At 42.8% G+C, this 19,257-nt stretch overlaps 1 protein-coding gene across 3 annotated transcripts in view; it reads left to right on the top strand.

Annotated features, from left to right (window-relative positions):
* Window positions 1-19,257, top strand: part of LOC311500390 (A-type potassium channel modulatory protein KCNIP2) — a gene marked incomplete at both ends in the record, with an annotated part of 81,321 nt that overhangs the window by 19,364 nt on the left and 42,700 nt on the right. The window lies entirely within an intron of this gene.

The raw sequence follows: 19,257 nt of genomic DNA, 5'->3' as shown, positions 1-19,257 counted from the left end.
GTAAACGCAACAATGACATATCACCCCCCTTATAAAGTCAGTAAGGCGAGTTTAGAGACTGTAAATTGTCCCCTTAAAGCCCCCCTTGTACTGGCCCCTGGTGATGATGTGTTTTCTTTTAATGTAGCTTAAACTCCCTACCTCACTGTGATTCATGGGACGTGAGAGATTGCATTAAAAAAGCAAGTTGGTAATTGAACTGTCCTTCAAGATTCTTTTCAGACACGCTTCCTCAGGCCTGCCTAATTAATCCTGCCCGAACCTCTGACAGTTTCTCATCACTTTCACTGTACTCTGGTCTTTTCTAATAAAACTGAGGCCCCAGCAGGTAGGGGCGGTGCTGTAGCTGTTTGTTCATGCCGCACTCCGCGGCACTTTCAAATTACCCAAACACCAGAGGCACCTGTTCCACCGGAACCTCGGTTTAATAAACAGATTTCATTCCCTCTGTCTCTCCCTATTGCCACAGGTAAGGGCTGTGTTGTTAGATTGTTATAGTCCTCCTTTTTTGTGTGTATATGTGGTTCTTTTCTTTCTGCATTTGAATATCAAGTGGCTATCTTTTGTTTTATTATTCAGATTATTTATTTGACATGCAAATATGGTCAAATATGGGCAAACTTTGGCACATGGTGTTAATGCTTTCTTCAATAATCACTAGCGTATTCAGAAAGCCCAACAGCTGGCAAAAATCCAGCTGGTTTTTAATACTTCAACAGGCCCACACGTCACACAATCTTATTCCATCTCTTGGACTATTTCATGGCTCCTTAACACACTGAGATTAGGACGGTGTCAGCTGCCTAAACAAACACACGCATACTGTGTGTATTTATGTTCTCTCCATGCTAGGGGGGGAAGCCAGGCTTGTAATGTCTCTGAGGTGTTTGCAAAGATAAAGGTCATCCCGACAATTAACCTTGTGTGATGAGTGAGGGAGCAGTATAAACAGCAGGCACTCGACAGGCACATATTCTGGGCCTAAACAAACACAGACATATGGTATACACCTATACACTTCACCTAAACACTTGATACATAGTCACCTGGGATGTGATTCCAGCTGGCCAATAGCTTTCAGGGTTGTGGTGTATGACCCAGTTTATTACTTTCTAAAATGTGCGACCGAACGCTGGATTCGATCCAGCAGAAAAACAGCAGAGCAGCTGTACCCGCTTCAAGGCCCTGGAAGGACAGTGCAGCTGCAGCCACAGCTTGGAGGCAAGTTTGCTTTGTTATTGAACACCTGCTGGGCCGCTACAGGGATCGGGCTTCCAGTCCTCTGGGGGGATCTAGGACCTGAAATCTGTCTGGGTTTAGTTGGAGAAAAATGTGTGAAAATGAAAACACCTGGATGAAATTTTACTGAAATGAATTAAAAGAAAAGTTTGCATGATAGAGGAAGAGCTGGCTACAGGTGTATCAGCTGCTTCAGTCACAATGAGATTAAAAGTATTTTCACATATGGTTGATGAGTGAAAATTGCTCAAATTTTTATTTCCTCTAACATGCTGTACTTTTGGAATAAGCCCAACATCGTACAAAACTGCAGAATACAACTTTACTCTGGACGCAGCGCAATGTTCAGTGACGTTACACTGGCTCTTGTCACATGTCACATCTTACATTTTGTTTTCGCTTATCCATTTTACCAAGACATGCATGTAAAACCTGGAAGAGAAATGAGTTCAGTCAGTTTAAATGATTATTGGAAAGTGTATTTTCTCTTGTGTTTCTAGACAGCTTTTACTTGCAAAGTAATAAGAGAAACGTTTGAGAAGCCTCTTTTTCAATCAGGAGAAACTTCATAAGTAAGAGTGAACACTAAAAATTTTATTTAATGCCGTGCTCAGTAGCAAAGATGTGAACGTCTCAGGTGTGTAACTTGATCGTGACTGAAATAAGCCCCTTCATTTTGTAATTCTTACTCTTGAGCCTGGTTGCAACACGGATATTTAAAGTTTGATGTGTTTCATAATGGAGATCATGGCAAATCTGAGGAGAGGAGAGGCTGGACGATCTCAGTCAGCTGACCAGAAAAGAGAGAAACTTGAAAGTTTAATTTAATGCTTCATTTTATGCTCGTACCTCTAATTTTGTTTTCTTTTGTTTTCAGTATTTGTCACACTATATACTGTATTTTCATACTGATTGGTATCATTGTTAGTATTAGTTAAGGCAGAGCACTATTCGTGCTTCACAAAGAGCAAATTTATTTTTTATTTTTATAGTTTTTTTCACAATTCCTCTGCTGATTGCCTCATTTTGTTAAGGAAACAATAGTCATGCGTTGTCAGTGTGAATTTGTCAGCGTTGATGACTTGAGGGCTTTTTCTGCCAAATCTTATAATATGAATGGTCGGTTTCATGAATTATGTATCGCACATTTGCATATGTAATATCCCCATGCATACACGTAATGCATTTAACTGCGACTTGTGTAACACTGCTTTTTTGTAACACCTCAAGAAGCGTTCACTTTTCTAACAAGAAAATAAATAAATCAATTTTCATTCATTCAGTTTTTTTTGTCGCGTGCATCTTAATGTCAAAGTGTTTGTAAGTGGGAATGTAATCCATTTTAATTTTCGTTTCGTGTGTGTCCCAGTTGCTGAAATTTGCCCTCTCTGTTTCAATTAACACTTGTAAAACTTCCGATTTGATTCATATCTCTTGGGGCTGTTTTGCTGCGGGTTAAAAAAGGGGGATGTGGTCGACCTCACCGAGCCAAGCAAAGGTGTTACAGATCTTACCTGTAAGTAGCTCTGAGAACGCCCACAGCACATGAATGCACGCGGACAGATGCAGCTGGTGTGTTTTGTCACATATAGAAGCTCTGCTCCCTTTTCCGTCTTCCCTCCCCTCCTACATTACACTTACAGTACGCTTTGCTGTACAGTAAGTGTGCTGGAAGCTGATCCACAGGGAGCTGATCTCGAAAGTAACGAGACCCGGACTGAGTCTGAGGAACTTTGCCCCACATGCATCGGCAGTAGGCGGCAGAATGGCCTTTGTGCTCAAATGTCACACCGATGCTCTCTCCCTGACTTTTAAATTATAATCTTGAAACGGCACACCTGCATACTGAATACAAAGAGCTTCTGTAATATGTGTGCTCGTCTTATCTAGTATCACAGCGATACTTTCATTATAACGTGGCTGACACCTCTCGGATGGATTTAGCTTTATTAAAATTATGACTTCATCATATGAATTCTGTAAACTTTGATACGTCCTCAAGGTCTAAGCGGTGATGAAGAAAACCACAGGGGCCGCTCTGTCATGATTGACTGGCAGGTTGCTTCCCACATGGAAGAATTATTCCTTTCGAGAAGAAATCATTTTCTACTGCCAGTAAAACTTTTAGTCACTCCCTCTGCACCGGATCCTCTCTGCTGCCCTTTCTACTTTATTTCTTATAGATATATGTGTGTGCCTTAAGTTTCAAGTGTACTCACTTTTGTGCATGCCTGTTCGATTTAAACTCTCTCAAACACACACTGATACGATCTGATCGGTGTCTGAGTTGCTTCCCATTTCTCGAGACTGCCTCAGGTGTCGATTTCTGTCTTTTGGTAATATATCTAGTACTGGAATCGCAAAGACAGACGTGTGCATGTTTAATTAGAGGGATTTCACTCAACATCAGCCAGTCTCTGGGTGCTGCACTGACAGAATATTAAATACAACTCAAGGTTATTGAATCTTGTTTTGATTAATTTGACTTGACCTTATTAATGTGAACTAACTATGTAGCTATTACATGTAGAATCTAAGATATAGCTGATGATGTTACATGAACGATTGATAATGAATATACACCAGACAATAGGGGCATAAAACTGTTAGTGATAACAGTAGCTTTATTACAGATGAGTCAGCTGGTATAATGATTGAATATAAGAGGCATCATGGAGAATTATGCATTCATGTGGGAATGGATAATTGCAGGCAATGAAGACTGGGTATGCTGATGAGAACAGGACCGCAGATGTGGAGCTCCATGGGTCAGAAACTTGGAACTCCAGGCCAGAGACACTCACGAGATGATGGAGGGGAGGGGAGGGAGGGCAAATTGGAGAGAGGGACACACTGCTTTTAACATGCTATAAAGTAGTAATAGAGAAGAAATTAGAAAATGAATTGGTGGATAAGTGCTCAGTGCGAGAGAGAAGAAAGTAAAGGACAGGTGCATCATTCCCCATCAGCCTAGGCCCATAGTAGCATAACTGAGGGATTGTTCAGTGTCACCTGAGCCAGCCCTAACTATAAGTTTTATCAAAAAGTCTTAAGCCTTAAAAGTAGAGAGGGTGTCTGGTTCTCAAACCCAATCTGGGAGCTGGTTGCACAGGAGAGGGGGCTGATAGCTGAAGCCTATACCCCAACTGAGTGACTAACTCAACGGCTTAAAATGAGGAGGACGTGAAAATGTAAAGCATTTCCCTCAACTCGAAATGCCACCTTCATTAAGTGGAAAAGTAAAGGTGTCATTTATCAATAACGGCTTACTGCGAATCTCCGTTTTCCATTTAAACTCGGAGCTTAACCATAAGTCTTCATGACATAACAGGTTATTTAGTTTCCTCAATATGTAGTCTAGCAGGATTAGGTGACGTGTTGCTATAATCTTCTGTCCTTGGCCGCCCCTTACGGTGAATGTGTTACCTCAGCACTACAGAAATAGAAGTGGCTCCTGTGGCGACAGCTCTCCTTATCAATTCTTGTTCGTCACACCATCGGAATATGTTGTTTCTCTTTCGGGTAGTCTGTCAGTACAGAAAAAGAAATGTTACTGTTCTGTGTACTCTTATTTGGAGGTTGGTTAAATCAACTGTGAAGCAAAACTCTCTGACGTCCTCAGAGGATGTTTTGTGCAACATGAGTGGGTCGGCATTTTACTCACAGGACCTCGCCCGCAGTGTGTCATGAATCAGCAGGACCATTCCTCCTGATCTGATTGAGTGCGTGCCGCTGTGACTACCTTTTAGGCAGTAGGCAGCTGAGATAATTTTTATGTGTTGGAAGAATTCAAGAACAGAAGAGTGACAGGGAGTTGAAGCAGGAGAGCAACAGACTGTTCAAACTGTGCATGTAATTCACTGCATCATTCATCTTTGCAGCTCTTTGTGAGCGCTCGCCCCTGGTTTATTCTGTGCCTACATTCCTCTTCCCTTTCTCTAATTGCCTTTGCATTTGTTTTCCACTGCCGCTGCGTTTTTGTCTCCCTCTTTCCTCGTCCCTGTCCGTCCCTCCAAACTGTGTGTCAACAATCAAAAAAAGTAAGAAAGCGGCGGTGGGAGAGAAAAGATTGAGTCAGAGATTGTGGGTGTAATGAGCAAAATTGGTTGGCAGGGACGGGTCGATAAGAGGGGGATTGATAAGCGAACACGAGGGAGGGAGAAACCCGAGAGCATCCCGTCAGAGCTGCAGGGTTAAAGCAGGGCTTTTCACACAGAAAAGTACTTTTGGAGGTTTTTTTTTTTCTTCTGCAGAGGAGTGCTTAGTGAATTGGGAACAAGGGCCTTACATTTAATATGAGCCACACTATATATTATGGATAGAAGAAACTTGTGAAGCCAGGAGAGTTTCTTTTTTTCTTCTTTTCCACCACTGCCCTGCGCTCGCCTCGTGCTGCTTTCCCTTACTTTGTCACCCATGCAGAATAAAAGAGGAAGGTGAGCAGCAGTGGAGAGAGACACAGCGTTTATATTTTAGAAGGCTACTGTGCGAGAAAGGATTCAAATCCACAGCCACACAAAGGATGCAAACACGAAGGCTGAGCTAAAAACCTTTCAGTCCTTTTTCCTGACACTAATAAGGCTTTGTTCAGTAGTTGCAAGTCTAATTATTAGCTTTGTTTCCTAAAGTACCCCCTAGCCACATTACCTTATTGCATTGTGTCATATTGAATCAAAAACCAATAAGGAATATGTGCCATTCATTTGTGTAATTGAATTTTTAGTGTAATATAAAGTGAACTTCTGGGAACAAAGAGGTCAGTAGGTACCTGGCTTAATTGTTGTTGCATCAGTCAAGGCCATTTATGTAGTGTGGAAAAGGGAAATCAAAAATGAGGACACAAGAACGCTTGGCATTGTAATGTATTTTTGAAAGAAGAGATTGTGCATGTCATTGTTTGAATAGAATGCACACGTACAGTCTCACATTTTTTCACTACCTCCAGTTTGGTTTGACAGGACTTTTATGAAGTTGTTTGTTTCTTTGTCTCTGTGAAGCATCGCAAGCACAGGCCAGCAGCAGAGACCGATGAGAGGAGAAGGAGTCGTGCTTCTTTTCTTTTGTATTTTTGGAACTGAGCTGTTGTTCTTACGATGAAATAATGCATTCAAAAATTGGCTGCTTACATTTAAAGTGTTGTTTCTTGGCGGGTGTGCATCCCACAGATACTTGATCAGTTTGGAATCTAGTGAATGTGGAGGCCAGGTCAACACCTTGTGCTGTTTTGCATGCATGTTTTTGTGTGTGTGCCTGTGTCAGGCTGCATCCTGCTGGGGATGGCTGCTGCCATCAAGGAGTGTCATTGCTATGGGGTGGGGGTGCCTGGTCTGGTCGAGGTGGGTGGTACATGTCCTAGTAACATCCTCATAAATGCCAGGTCCCAAAAGTTTCCCAGCAGAATATTGTATTGTCACAAGATGATCAATGTTATTCATTCTCCTGTCAGTGGTTTTAATGTTATGGCTGGTCAGCGTATTTCACATAAGGAAATGCTTTAAGTTAACTTCTTTCCAAAACCTTAGAAACTTGCATCAAATCTGACATTGACCTTCAGTATCTTGAGTATTTTTTACCCTTCAGTAAGTGCAGATTGTGACCTATAGTTTTTAATTTAAACCTAATGTGTAAATGTTTAATGCAAAACCATTCACTCAGAATAGGTGCGCTAACTTGGGGTGAGAAGAACAGAAAAAAAGCCTTAAGAGAGACACGGAGAGGACGAGAGCGTTAAAGTGTGACAGCGAGTGAAGCCAATCCAATCTAGGCGCCCTCCTTCTCCTCCTGTCACAGATCCATACCTGTCCACCCACTGGTTTCCCATGAGCCTTTGGGTGATTGTGTGAAATCAGCCCAAGTCGGGCTCCTTTTTTATGGAGTTACCATTCATTTACACAAACATCCGAAACACGTATGAGAAACACATACTGTACGCACTGCAAACACTAACATTAGCGCGCTCTCCCACACAGGCGGGCGCGCATACACTCGCTGTCCTCTTACATAACAGTTCACAATGATGGAGGATGGATGAGCTGCTTGTTAGGAGAAAACTTACAGACAACAAATTTAGCAGCCTCTGGGAATCAATACACATCTAACCTCGGCTTTTTTTTTTTTTTCTTCCTGTGAAAGATGTTTGTCTGTATTGTGTGTGTTTACATTGTCGGCTCTGTGTGTAAATGCTGCCGAGTCTGCTGAGTGTCTAGTCTTTCATCACTGTTGCTATAGTGGGATGTAGTTCACCCTGGTTCACCTCCGCTCACGTAATGAGCGAAACAGAAAACACAGAGAAACGGAGGAAAGATATTTTCCGTAACCTCACTGCCCGTTTTAGACGCCGCGACCCCCCACACCACCGGACCGGCGTCGTTAAACAGAGGTGCGTGATACGTCTGCACATGCACACATGCACGCTCGCTCAGCAGCGTGGAAGCACTTAAGAAACCCGGGCTAGAGCAGGAGGAGAAGGAGCTCAGGAAATTGAGTCGAGAGTGAGGTGGAAAGTTCAGCAGCAAGCCCTGCTGGATAGGCAGACGTAGAGAGCACCATCCAAGAAAGTGTGGATGGTGTCAAGAGAAGTGAGGGATTACATTAGAAAGAGTTAGTGATTATAGCGTAAGTGCTGCACTTGTCATCATCAAAGCTGCTATTAGTGCTCTTAGTGAGGATCATGAAACATGTAACATGAGCACAAATGGAAGAGGAGTCCCATTGGAGGGAAAAATAAGGGTAAGACATTAGAGAGTAGGTATTTGACATTTTCTTCTTGGGTGTTTTTTTTTCTTCTGTCAGTGGTGTATGTTTGGGTCTCGCTTAAGGAGACTCTGCCAGGATATACGGCTGTTTTGAGATTAATGTGGGCTCTGTCTGTCTTGGGGCAGTCGCTCTAAGCAGGCGGCTCAGATGCAGGTTCAGCATGCTCTCATGCCCGTATAACCTTTGCACCGACACCTTTTGATAAATTGTCCCCCCGGGGTGCAAGGCACAAATACTCTCCCATCAATAACTCCCTTCGCTTTCTGAGTAAAATTTGCGGTACCGTCCAAATTTCTGCACTATAGCACAGGACATGAGGGACCATTCCTGTAAGCTTGTTAAAAGACAAATGATGCTCTTGACACTTAATAGATAGCTGATAGTACCACACACAAACACAGCACCACACACAAACCGGCGGAGCCACAACTTCAGGTAGAGTCTCTCTCTTTCTCTCTCTGCGGATTCCCAATCAGACGGCCTAAATCCCACTCAAGGTGACCTCTTGTCCTCTGATGGTTGACAGCGATGGGACTGATCCGTCCCTGTTCTATTTGGACTGATTGTATCATTTAGATACAGATGGGTCGTTTAACCCAGCAGCTGTCCTCATCAGACACACCAGACTGGGCCCCTTGGTTAATGGCTCTCGAGAAGCCATGAGGGGAAACGGGGGCTGCCAATGAAGAGGAAACGCACAAATTAAAGACATGGGCAGAATGGCAGAGTGGATGGAGCAGCTAACCACTGATGTGTGGTCCACATCAAGTTAAACCGAGACATTCTGAGTCCGCTCCGGCAGTCAGTAACTTTTACAAAGTCAAACTTTGTGGCAGGCACAGCAGCTTTAACCTTCAAATATCTGAATTGGCCGTCTCCAAATATTTTTATAAATGAGCTGTAACTCCAGGTGACTGACAGTGGATTTGTTTGTTTGAAGATGCTCCATATTTCTCATAGTGTTTTTCAGAGTTGCAGAGTAAGGCTTCAGCTGTGGACTAGTGGTTTGATAACTCAGCCGGCTTGAGCTCCCAGATCCCTAGAGGAAGAAATGTACAAGGGTGGAAATGTGTAAGGGGAATGAGCAACGCTTTCCCCATGGCATCCATGGCTGAAGTGCCCTTGAGCAAGGCAAATAACCCCCCCGGGCTTCCTTCCCACTTTGTGTGCGCGTACGAATGGATGAGAATTTCTTTCTCTGCATTTAACCCAAGTGTTTAAAACATAAGGACAGTAAATAATCGTCCTCTATCGGTTTTTATCAACATTTTTAGGATTGTTTTCCTGTTGGAATTAACTTTTGTTGGGATTGTCGAGGGGCAGAATCGATCAGGGGGTTTTGCATTAACTTTCACTGTGAAATTCCCACATCAGATATTACAAGGTAAAACATACAACGTAAAATATTCCTGAAAAACATACGGCCCAGCTTACAGCAGCGTGCAGAACGGACGGATTTGGGAACAATTTCAGACAAATTCACTACGCTTTAAAACGTAATCCATTTGATTTAGAGAGATTACATGGAAACGAGGGTAGAGACAAGTGGAGACATTTAAAATTAAATGATTTCAAACACACTACAGGAAGCAGCTCAGTGATTTTAAAAGGCAGGAGTTGATTTAAATTGAAATGAATGAAGTTTCTTTCTGCCAATGTGGTGTTTAAATGTGTCTACTCAAAATAAAAATATAAATCCGCAAACACAGAAGGCACGTCAGAGGAGACAGGTGAACATGACGGGGAATACTGTCATACAGAAATAAACGCTGCACTCTGTACTGACATCTATCACCATATTGGAGGCTATGCTATTTCCATGTGTATTTGAAATGTGGAATTAGAATAATATTTTTAGTTTCAATGGAAAAGGAGAGGAGGTGAAAGTGAAAGAGGACACGTGATGTGGCTCAGATATTAGTTAAATGTGTTTTTAAAGCTGTTGTTAAATAAATTATAATTCATTTACTTTTTCATTCTTTTAAAGACACACAGAGAGAGGAGAGCCGTGATGAGATGTTCGAATCAGCGTTCCTGGAGCTAGTTTGAGGTTACGAGAGTGGGTTTGCTGTGAAATTGGGTTACCTTAAAAATGTGACATTATATCAAGTGCAAAGTCATACTCTGCATCAGTGTTAGGGCTGCATAATTCTTTCAAAGAGAGGACCTGATGAAAAACTGCTTCTATTTCTCTTGCCTCCCCTCCCCTCCCCTCACCTTCCCTCCCTCTCTCTCCTCTCCTCCTCGTTCGCCATATTAGTCCATGCATGTGCGCACCCACGCTGCTTTTCTCCCTAGTGACACCTCAGCTCAGCAGCAGGCGGCTCGCATGCGTCTTAATAAAAAGGCCCCCTCGCTCAGCCTGTGAGACAACAGCGTGTAATATAGATAAGACACATGCACTGGTATTGGACCGGTGCGATTGTGGACCGGGGGTGGGATAAGAGCTCTCTCCTGTTGCGGAGAGAAGACAGGCTCTTAAAATGGAAGTGTAGACTTTCTCTCCTCCTCCTCCTCTTCCTCCTACACAGCCCTTGCTCAGAGGGGCTCCATCTCTCCGAGGCTCTCTGATCTCCGAGTCGCAAAACACCTGCTGCCTGTCTGAAGGCAGGCACGGAGGGAGAGGGAGAGGGAGAGGGAGAGGAGGAACAACAGCAGTCAAGCAGCCGAGGGGTTGGGTGTGACAGACACGGGCTTCTGAGGAAATACGGAGTGCCTGTGATAGATGATAACGTGTAAAACAAGAGTGGAGGAGGATAAGGAGAAGGAGAAGACGACTGACACTTTATGAATATCAGAGGCCTTTTTGTCACTCATAGCGTTTGACGCCTACAAGCAGATGATGGTAGCAGTGTGTGACTTGGTGATCCTATTTTTCATTCTTAGGCTTGGCTGACTGGCCGGTGTCTGGTAATAAACCCAATGTGAATGCCACAGGGGCTCCCCCGTGGGTTATTTATACTCTCCACGGCTCAGTGATCCATTCCTTTGCTTTATTCTTTCCTGTTATTTGTCAGTTTTGTCTCCCTTGGGTCCGTCCCCTTTCCATCTCTATCTGTCCGTACAGTAGTTGCTTCATCCCTGGATTTATCTAAAGGAATGCTAGAGAAGCTCCCAAAGGGCAAAAAAAAAAAAAAAACTGGAGATCAGTAGAGTGTTTGTGTGGTTTTAATGAACAGTGGAGAGTCATGGCTCTATTATTTATTGTTTCATTTCAGTTCCAGCTCAACCACGGTGGCTACGGCGACCAGTTTTCATTCTTCCCGATCCGTTCCCTGCGTCGTCTTCTCCCTGCGTCCTTTTTCAAATGCTTGACCACAGTGTGTCCTCTCGTGACCTTTCAGCTTTTTTACAGCATTGGACTGATACAGATTGACAGATCGCTCTCACGCCCAGAGCTAGAAACAAAGCAGAGGTCTGATCCTTAAAGCCGTAGCAGCCTGGCTGTCTTTGACAAAGAGAAAAAAACAATGACACGGGCAAGATGACTCAGAAGTAAACCAGCGCTTTACGTTAAGCAAAATAATTCATTGAAGATTTTTATTAAAAAGAAACAAAAAGCCTTTCACTTATACTCTTAAATCTGTAATGAGTGGACGCCTTTAAATAACCTTGTTCAGAGTTGAGATGCATTGGTTAAATGTTTAATGTTTAGTAGGTGTAAAACTTTAGCTGCTTTCTTTTGTTTATCCCAAAAACTACAATGAGAAGATTATAAAAAGATTATTATAGCATTATTGTGTTATATGACGTACATTTATGTCTGGATGTGAGATTTTTTTAGAGTGACACTAGCTGCGGGTTTACTGGTCTATATCTGCCCTCTACTGGTCTAAACTGCTCGGTACAGAGGCGTTTATTAAAACACAGTGTGTGTATTTTTTCTAACTTACCCCACTGTGGGATAAATTAAAGGATTGTCTTATCTTAGATTGTCTGTGTGTGTATAAATATTGGATGAAAGATAAATGTGCAGCTGTCAGAAGACAGAGCCAGATCAGTGCTGCTGGGTTAAATCTGTGAGGTCAAATGTAAGCCATTAGAAAGGGGTTACTCTTCACAGCAACATGATGAGATGATGCCCCTTTAGTTTTTTCCTGTAAGGGACATTCAAATAAACACTGTGACCCTCCATAAGTTGCCTCATTGTCACCTCTTACATGCCTAAAAGGCTGTCTATTAGTGTACAGATACAGGATACAGGATACAGGAGCCACTCCTTCTGGCAATCAATCAGACCCTTAGCAGCTTACAGAGACATATGCTCATACGATGTTTTCTCACCCGCCGCACGTAAAGAAATATTTATTTTGCTATCCGTATATTCTTCTGTCTTGGACAGCTTTTGATGAATATTCATTAGTGTTCAATCTGAAGTTGCTCTACAGTGGCACTTCTCTCGCAGCTGGAAGAACCACACATCATTAGTTAGTCACAGAGTTTCATTAGTTGTCATTAGCCCCTCCCTCCTCCTCCTCCTCTATGGTCTTCAGTAGAGTTAGAAGTTTAAATGTGTGTGTTGTTTGTGAAGTTTCTCTCAGTCCATCTGTTTGTCCTCAGGGCAGATGACGAGGACTGAGCGAGTTGTGGCCGCGCAGGTTTCCGCCTGCAGATGGCAGCAGCGCCACGGAGCTTGAGTCCTGGTTGTTTACTGTCGGGGCAGCCTGTGGCAATGCTGCTTCTTGTAATTGGGCGGCACAGTGGTGTGGTGGTTAGCACTGATACCTCACAGCAAGAAGGTTTTGGGTTCAAATCCAGGCCAATTGGGGCGTTTCTGTGTGGAGTTCACAGTGTCTGCGTGGGTGCTCTCTCCGGGTACTCCGGCTTCGTACCACTGTCCAAAGACCTTGACCCTCCAGAGAACAAGCGGTTACAGGAAATGAATGAAATTAACTTCTTGTAATCACAAGTATAGTATATTGATCCTTTTCTAGATGAAACCTACTGGTTGATATTTCATTGTTGAGTGTCATTTTGCATATATAAGCAGCTTGTCAGATGAATTCTCCCCTCTATAAGCAGAAAACATCAATCTCAATGCATACAGATGATTGCCCTGCCTGTTGTTTTTTTAAATTATGCATCGCTTAACTATAAATAGATAACATCTGCAATCTGAAACTGGGCAGCTAACTTCTTAGGTAATAGAAACGTGCAAATACTTTATAGTAGTTTCTATTTTTTTTTAGGTTGTGTAATGTGTCACGATCTGTTCCGATTACCAGGTAATGGGCTCCTTTGTGATGAGGCAGAGGTGTTCAGAAGCGATCACCGGCGGCCGCGGCACAAAGCTTTCCAGACAGATTTCTGTCTGACTTAATCTCCACTTGCTCTGTCATGCAAATGCAGGCAGCACAGTTCCTAGTTACTACTGACTGCTCGGCCTCAGGCACGATGGGAAATTGCACGATCCTCAGCCGATCAAACGGCAGATTGCTTTGGATGTTGGCTGAGCAGCGATGGTGACGTTTATTAGTCAGAGAGGCTTGATACATTCAGACTGCGCAGAATAATCATCGCTCCAGCCTTGTTTATGTCCACGCGGGACTGATTTGGTTATTTAAAAAGCGTCCGGTAAATGAGGATTCCAAAAATAACACCTGAGTTTCACCCCTGACAGTCTCAATATCCGACAGATCAATAGTGAAAACTGTCATCTTCTAATTCCTTCCTCTGTGTCTGATTATTTATTCATGTTTTCAATTTATTTATGTAGTGGGAGTGGGGCGGGTCAGGTCAGCAGTGGCAAACTGATACTGACTTGACATGAGTAGTGATGTGAAATGGAGGCTCAAACATAGAGATCACAGATCGCCTGGAAAGCATTTTAATACACCGTCAAAATAAAATAAATTGGAGATTACATATACAACAGTTTATGGGTGTGGAAATATTTTATGAAATCAGGATGAGATCTAACTGGATGTGAGCGCTTCTGTGTCCTCCTGTACCGACTGAAGCCTGCTGGAGGCTGTCCCACTCGACTCGACTGCAGCTTTTTGCCACAGTCCCTCACTCTTGTCTCCTTTCCATACAAAGTGCAGTTGCTGCTTTCACCATGAATAACTCACTGGGGTCGGCTGAGGTCAAAGTCCAATGAACTTAAAGAGGGAGAGGATTAGGTTAGAAACGTTTATCGGCCTCAGCTCCGCGAAAAACTTCTCTGCGTTTTTGTTCGTATTCAGAGCTTAACCTTCCCTGAAGACGAGTGTTTCCACCTGTGCCTCACTCTCTCTCCTCCCTCTCCTTCCCCTCTTTCTCCTCTCTCCTCCCTTTCTCCTCTCCTTCCCTCCACAGTCACATGTTCCCAGTGAATAGACTGCTGAGTGGGTTTCACCAGCTGGTGCCTTTGCCTGCCACATAAATAGTGTTAAAAACAAATGCATGCGAGTGTGTGTGTGTGCGTGCCAGATACTTGAATTGAGTGTCAGTGTCACATCTGCCCTCCAATATTCCTGTGTGCCTTTGCGCTCCCGTGGAAGCCTATACAGACTGCTGCACCAATTCCGAATCTGAGGAAAATCATTATATTGTCACTCCCGACACGCACACATACGCGTAGACAAAAAATAAATTCTCCCCTCTCAAATGTCATTCCGTTCAAACAAATCGGATTTAGAAAATGAAAAAAATAAGCTGTGAAAGAAACGAGGCAAGCAGGTGAGGTCAGACAGTCAGGTAGCTTTATCCTTTACTCCAGATTCCCTGGCTACCTGGAGATGTTTCTGACAGTCACTTGATGGTCGGGGCAGGTGTTACGGCTCCAGGGTCTCCATCCAAATGTTGGATATAATCACCCCGACAGCTTGCAGATCTGGAGCTTCACCAACAGGTCAATGGTGCAGCAAGTGTGCCTGCCGCTTATCTCAGTTTTTCTTGTCTGTTTGACCTATAGCTGTCTGCCTCAATGTTCCTCCTCCCTGTCTGTCCAGTATCACATCTTTTTTTTTTTTTGTCCCTTCCCTTCGCTGGCATTTCAAGACAAACACTATTTTTATTCCTTGCGAGAGGAGTAGCACAATTAAGAGCAGCTGGCTTGAGAGTGAACTGAAGTCTCAATTAACATATCAGCAGAAATGCAACAAAAAGCTTTTGTCAGCTGATAACTGGTGCTAAAAGGGGCCTGCAGCGTGAAGCGTTTTGTCCTTAGTTTGCATTTTGCTCCATTGTAATAGTAATCGGCTGTTCTGCTAGGATGACACCCTGGACATGTCAGATTCTTAGGTGGAAACACATGCTGAAACACACACGCAGTACATATTATGAGAACAGGCGGCCGAGTTTGGCAAAAAATCATGGACACGTGTCACGGATTTTAAATCAGCCCGAGTAAGACGTTATTCTGAGGCAGCCTCCCACCTCATCTAATTCTAATCACCTCCTTCCCACCCCTCATCTTAAGTTTCCTGTTGGCTAACAGCCTGCTCGTCGCTGACATTGTGTAATTATACCACCGCTCCACTGACGGGGCCTCGATGTTGCAGACAAGCTCCTCTACATCCTCCGTAAAACCTGTCAGGTATCTGGGGAGCGTCTGACAACTTCTACCTCACCCACAGTGTCAGAGCTGGAGATGAAAGGGTTTGGTGTAGAACTAAGTAAAGCTCTTCAGGGGAGGAAGACAGACCCCTGAATGACAGCTAACATTCTGAGGGAAATCAAACTGCCTTCCCGACTTCAAGCCTGAGTCACGGTTGTGGTGCAGAACCTGAAAGAAAATGCCGTGTGCATAAACCTTCCATGCCAAGCTGGTTTCTTATTTTTAAGAGGCTGAGGCGCTCTAGCAGAGGCAACAGTATTTAGGGTTAAAATAGTTGTGTAAAACAGTAGCAGTTTTGTCTTTTATGTATTTTTTCCTAAAGTGGCATAGAAAGATAAAAAGATATGACTTTTCAAATGTCATGGGAGATAATCAGTGTTTTGCAGGGTTTGTGTGTAAATGGAAGAAGTGCTAAAACACACATTTGAGTCAGGATTATATTATTGTTTAAATATCTCAGACATGATGTGATAAGACAGGAAATTTCAGCATGTGTTTTGAAGGTACCTTGTGAAGTTTTTGACCTCTAGTTGTGCTATAGAGCAGTTTTTCTATGAATGGGTCATACAGGACATGCAGATGCATTTCAGCAGCGCCCGACGCCACCTAACTCCAGACAGACGGCTAACAAGCTGTGAAGAACACCCACCCACCTGTCACTAAAAGCAGCCATATCTTGAATTAACTTTAAGCCTTGATGTAACTTAAATGTGAAGATATGAACACGTCTGCTATAAAGTTTGGCAAATTGAGAAACTGCATTTTTTTTGGGCACTTCCTTCCAAAATTGTATCAGCTTGGCTGGAAATGAAGGTCCAGTTGACATGAAACCAAAATGGGAACCAAAATCAATTTGATATCACAACCCAACGGCAGGTTAATGACTGGTTGAATTTTGGTTAGAAACATTTTGTCGATGTTAAATTCGAGCGTTGGAGAGATGTTATATTTTGGTTGAAAGTGAAAACTGTAATGACGTCAAATCCCAATGTTGTGTGACATCAAACTCTCTAACATTACATGGACACTGACTACGTTTGAACTTCCAATATCCTTAGTATCGACATGACATATAGAGAGCCATGTTCCCCTGTTGTAAATGAAAAATTAACAAAATGACAAAACCAAATTAACCTTTGTGTTAAAGAATCTGTTGACCTTATATATATATATATATATATATATATATATATATATATATATATATATATATATACACAAAAAATTCAAGAGATAAATTTACATTTTTTCATGTAATTTGCAATTTGCTAGATACACTGTTCAGTTAAGTAATCCTTCATTCATTCATTTTCTGTATCTCTATCCCAATCGAACCCAGAACCTTCTTGCCGTGAGGCATCAATGCTAACCACCACACCACTGTGCCGCCCTTCATTTAATTTCTGTTTTTATCCTTAAGCTGTTTTGTTTTACTTTGTGTTTTAATATTTTCTCTGTTTTTCTTACTGTCTTCATTCATTCATAAATCTAAATAATTAATTGAGACTCATCTGTAGATTCTGTAGCATACTTAATTGATGAGTAGTTTAACACGAGGGAGGGCTTTACGAAGCTTAAACCTTTCACCATCAGATCTACACCCCACACCTTACAATTGACCGCCTGCAATCCTTCACCCTGATTACTCAATCCATCAATTTAATTGATCTTCAGTTTTTACCCCTCAAAGCATTAACTTCGGTGTAAGACTGTGTCTGTCTGCCTCCTTTCTTGAGAGATCTAGCAAGCAGACTCTATTATTCATAGGCATGGGGAGGCGAGACGTGGACGTGAAAGCTGGAGTTTTTGTGTGCGCCGTGCAAGTGTTGACCATAACCTGCCTGTTCAGCTGTATCTGAACCAAGGAGATGATTGTGAATGTATTCCTGCTGATCATCATCAGCCTCAGACCATTTAAAGATAGAGAGAAATCATATATTTGTATAATTATATATTATCGTGCACGCTTTTATAAGAGCATAATGCAGGTTTACAACTAAATCCACAGGAGTAATAAATGTTGTTTTCTTGGTTCTCTGTAGCAGTGTAGTATGGATTACACAACATTTTATAACTAGACATCCAGTGCACTGGCAGGATTATAAAGATGTGGACTACACCTGACTGCTGTCCACTACACTTGCCCACACAACACAAATATACCTGTGGTGCAGTGAGTTTCACTGTGGATGATTTAATGCTGTGAGGTGTTGTCTGGGAGGCGGTGGTGAACCAAAAGAAACAACCAAATATAATATAAGGCTGGGAGATGATTCAGTATTGCTATTTAACGTTTGAAATCTATTCATTGTTTTATAACACTGATTTACACTTTTCTTCAGCTTTTCACTTATTTCTATGATGTATCTGATCACACCAAACGTTTGTTCTGTTCGGCTACATGTGGCTGAAAATAGAGCTGACGAGAACGTTAAAAGTGAACCAAGACTGAGAATATAAAGATGGGAAAATGAAAGTAATGACCAAGAAGACTAGGAAGTGGTGCAGTAGCCACGTGATCCATTGTTAAAATAGAAAAATTGATTATAGCATTCTTGATCTAAGAAGAGTTACCAATTAAAATATCTAGCGCTCATACTATACACTGAATAGTGGTTCACTGGGTGCATTGATGTATGAAACCTTGCACCAAGAAGCCAGGAGGCAAAATTAATAATTAGTAGCTAATCCTTGAATCATCATCATAAAATACAGAGTCTGCCTTAAAGTCTTCCCCCTATGTTCACCCACGCGTTCTTCGCTCAGCATCAAGTCCTTCAGTGTAACTTTACTCAGTTTGGCAGTGACTGTACTTTGACCTCTTTCTGTGACTTCTGAATGAGAACACAACCCAGCGCCTGCAGAGCACGAGCATTTAGAGGAAGCGTCTGACTGACTTTTGATTGATTTTCACTCTGACCTGAAGCACAGGTGTGTATGCGTGTGTGTGTGTGTTTGTGTGTGTGTGTGTGTGTGTGTGTGTGCGCCACTCAGTCTACCACAAAAATCCATGGAGGGAGTCTGGGGTTGCCGTGGCAACGGTAATCACTTTTAATTCAGCATCAGGGAAAAAGAGAAGAGAATAAAGGTGGAGTGGCAGCAGTTTAGTAGGGTAATGTGGGAGGTGTAGAGGGACAAACAATAGAAATGTGACACCAGGGAACACAAGGTGAGTGTGTTTCCATGTTTCGTGACTCTGCCAGCGTTCCCTTTGAGTGAGACAGAGTGAGAGTGGAGGCTGAACGATAAGGACCAAGACAGAAAAGCTTTACATAAATACCTTTTTTTTTTTTCCCCTCAGTCGCAAAGGACTTAAAAGCTCCTCCTCCTGCTTCCTCTCTTCTCTCTTCTCCTCCTCCTTTGCTGCCAGATAATAATCCGTTCATCGACTGCTGCTTGTATTTGTTCAGCAGCCTCTATCTCTTTCGTCTGGCTTTTTCCGTCTTTTCCTGAATTTCACCGCACCGGAGAAAGCAGGGAAAGATATTAATTATGCATCCCCCCCCCCCCCCCCCCCTTCTGCCCTATCTCCACCTCCCTACCTGTCTCTTCACGTTTCTTCACTTTTCCCTTTTGCTCCGTCTTTCCGCCTACTTTCCATCCCTTGCCTCTCGATGGTATGAGTGCCATTAATGAGCGAGCAAGAGACCGACAGACAGGCAGGCGATGTGTGTGATGCTAATTAATGGGTTTGCTTTGTTTCCTCTGTCACTTTACTCAAC

Source organism: Chelon labrosus (assembly GCF_963514085.1).
Source record: "Chelon labrosus genome assembly, chromosome: 15".
In the NCBI taxonomy this organism is placed as follows: domain Eukaryota; kingdom Metazoa; phylum Chordata; class Actinopteri; order Mugiliformes; family Mugilidae; genus Chelon; species Chelon labrosus.
The sequence above is the reverse complement of the archived record's forward strand: the minus strand, read 5'-3'. Positions and strand labels throughout refer to the sequence as shown.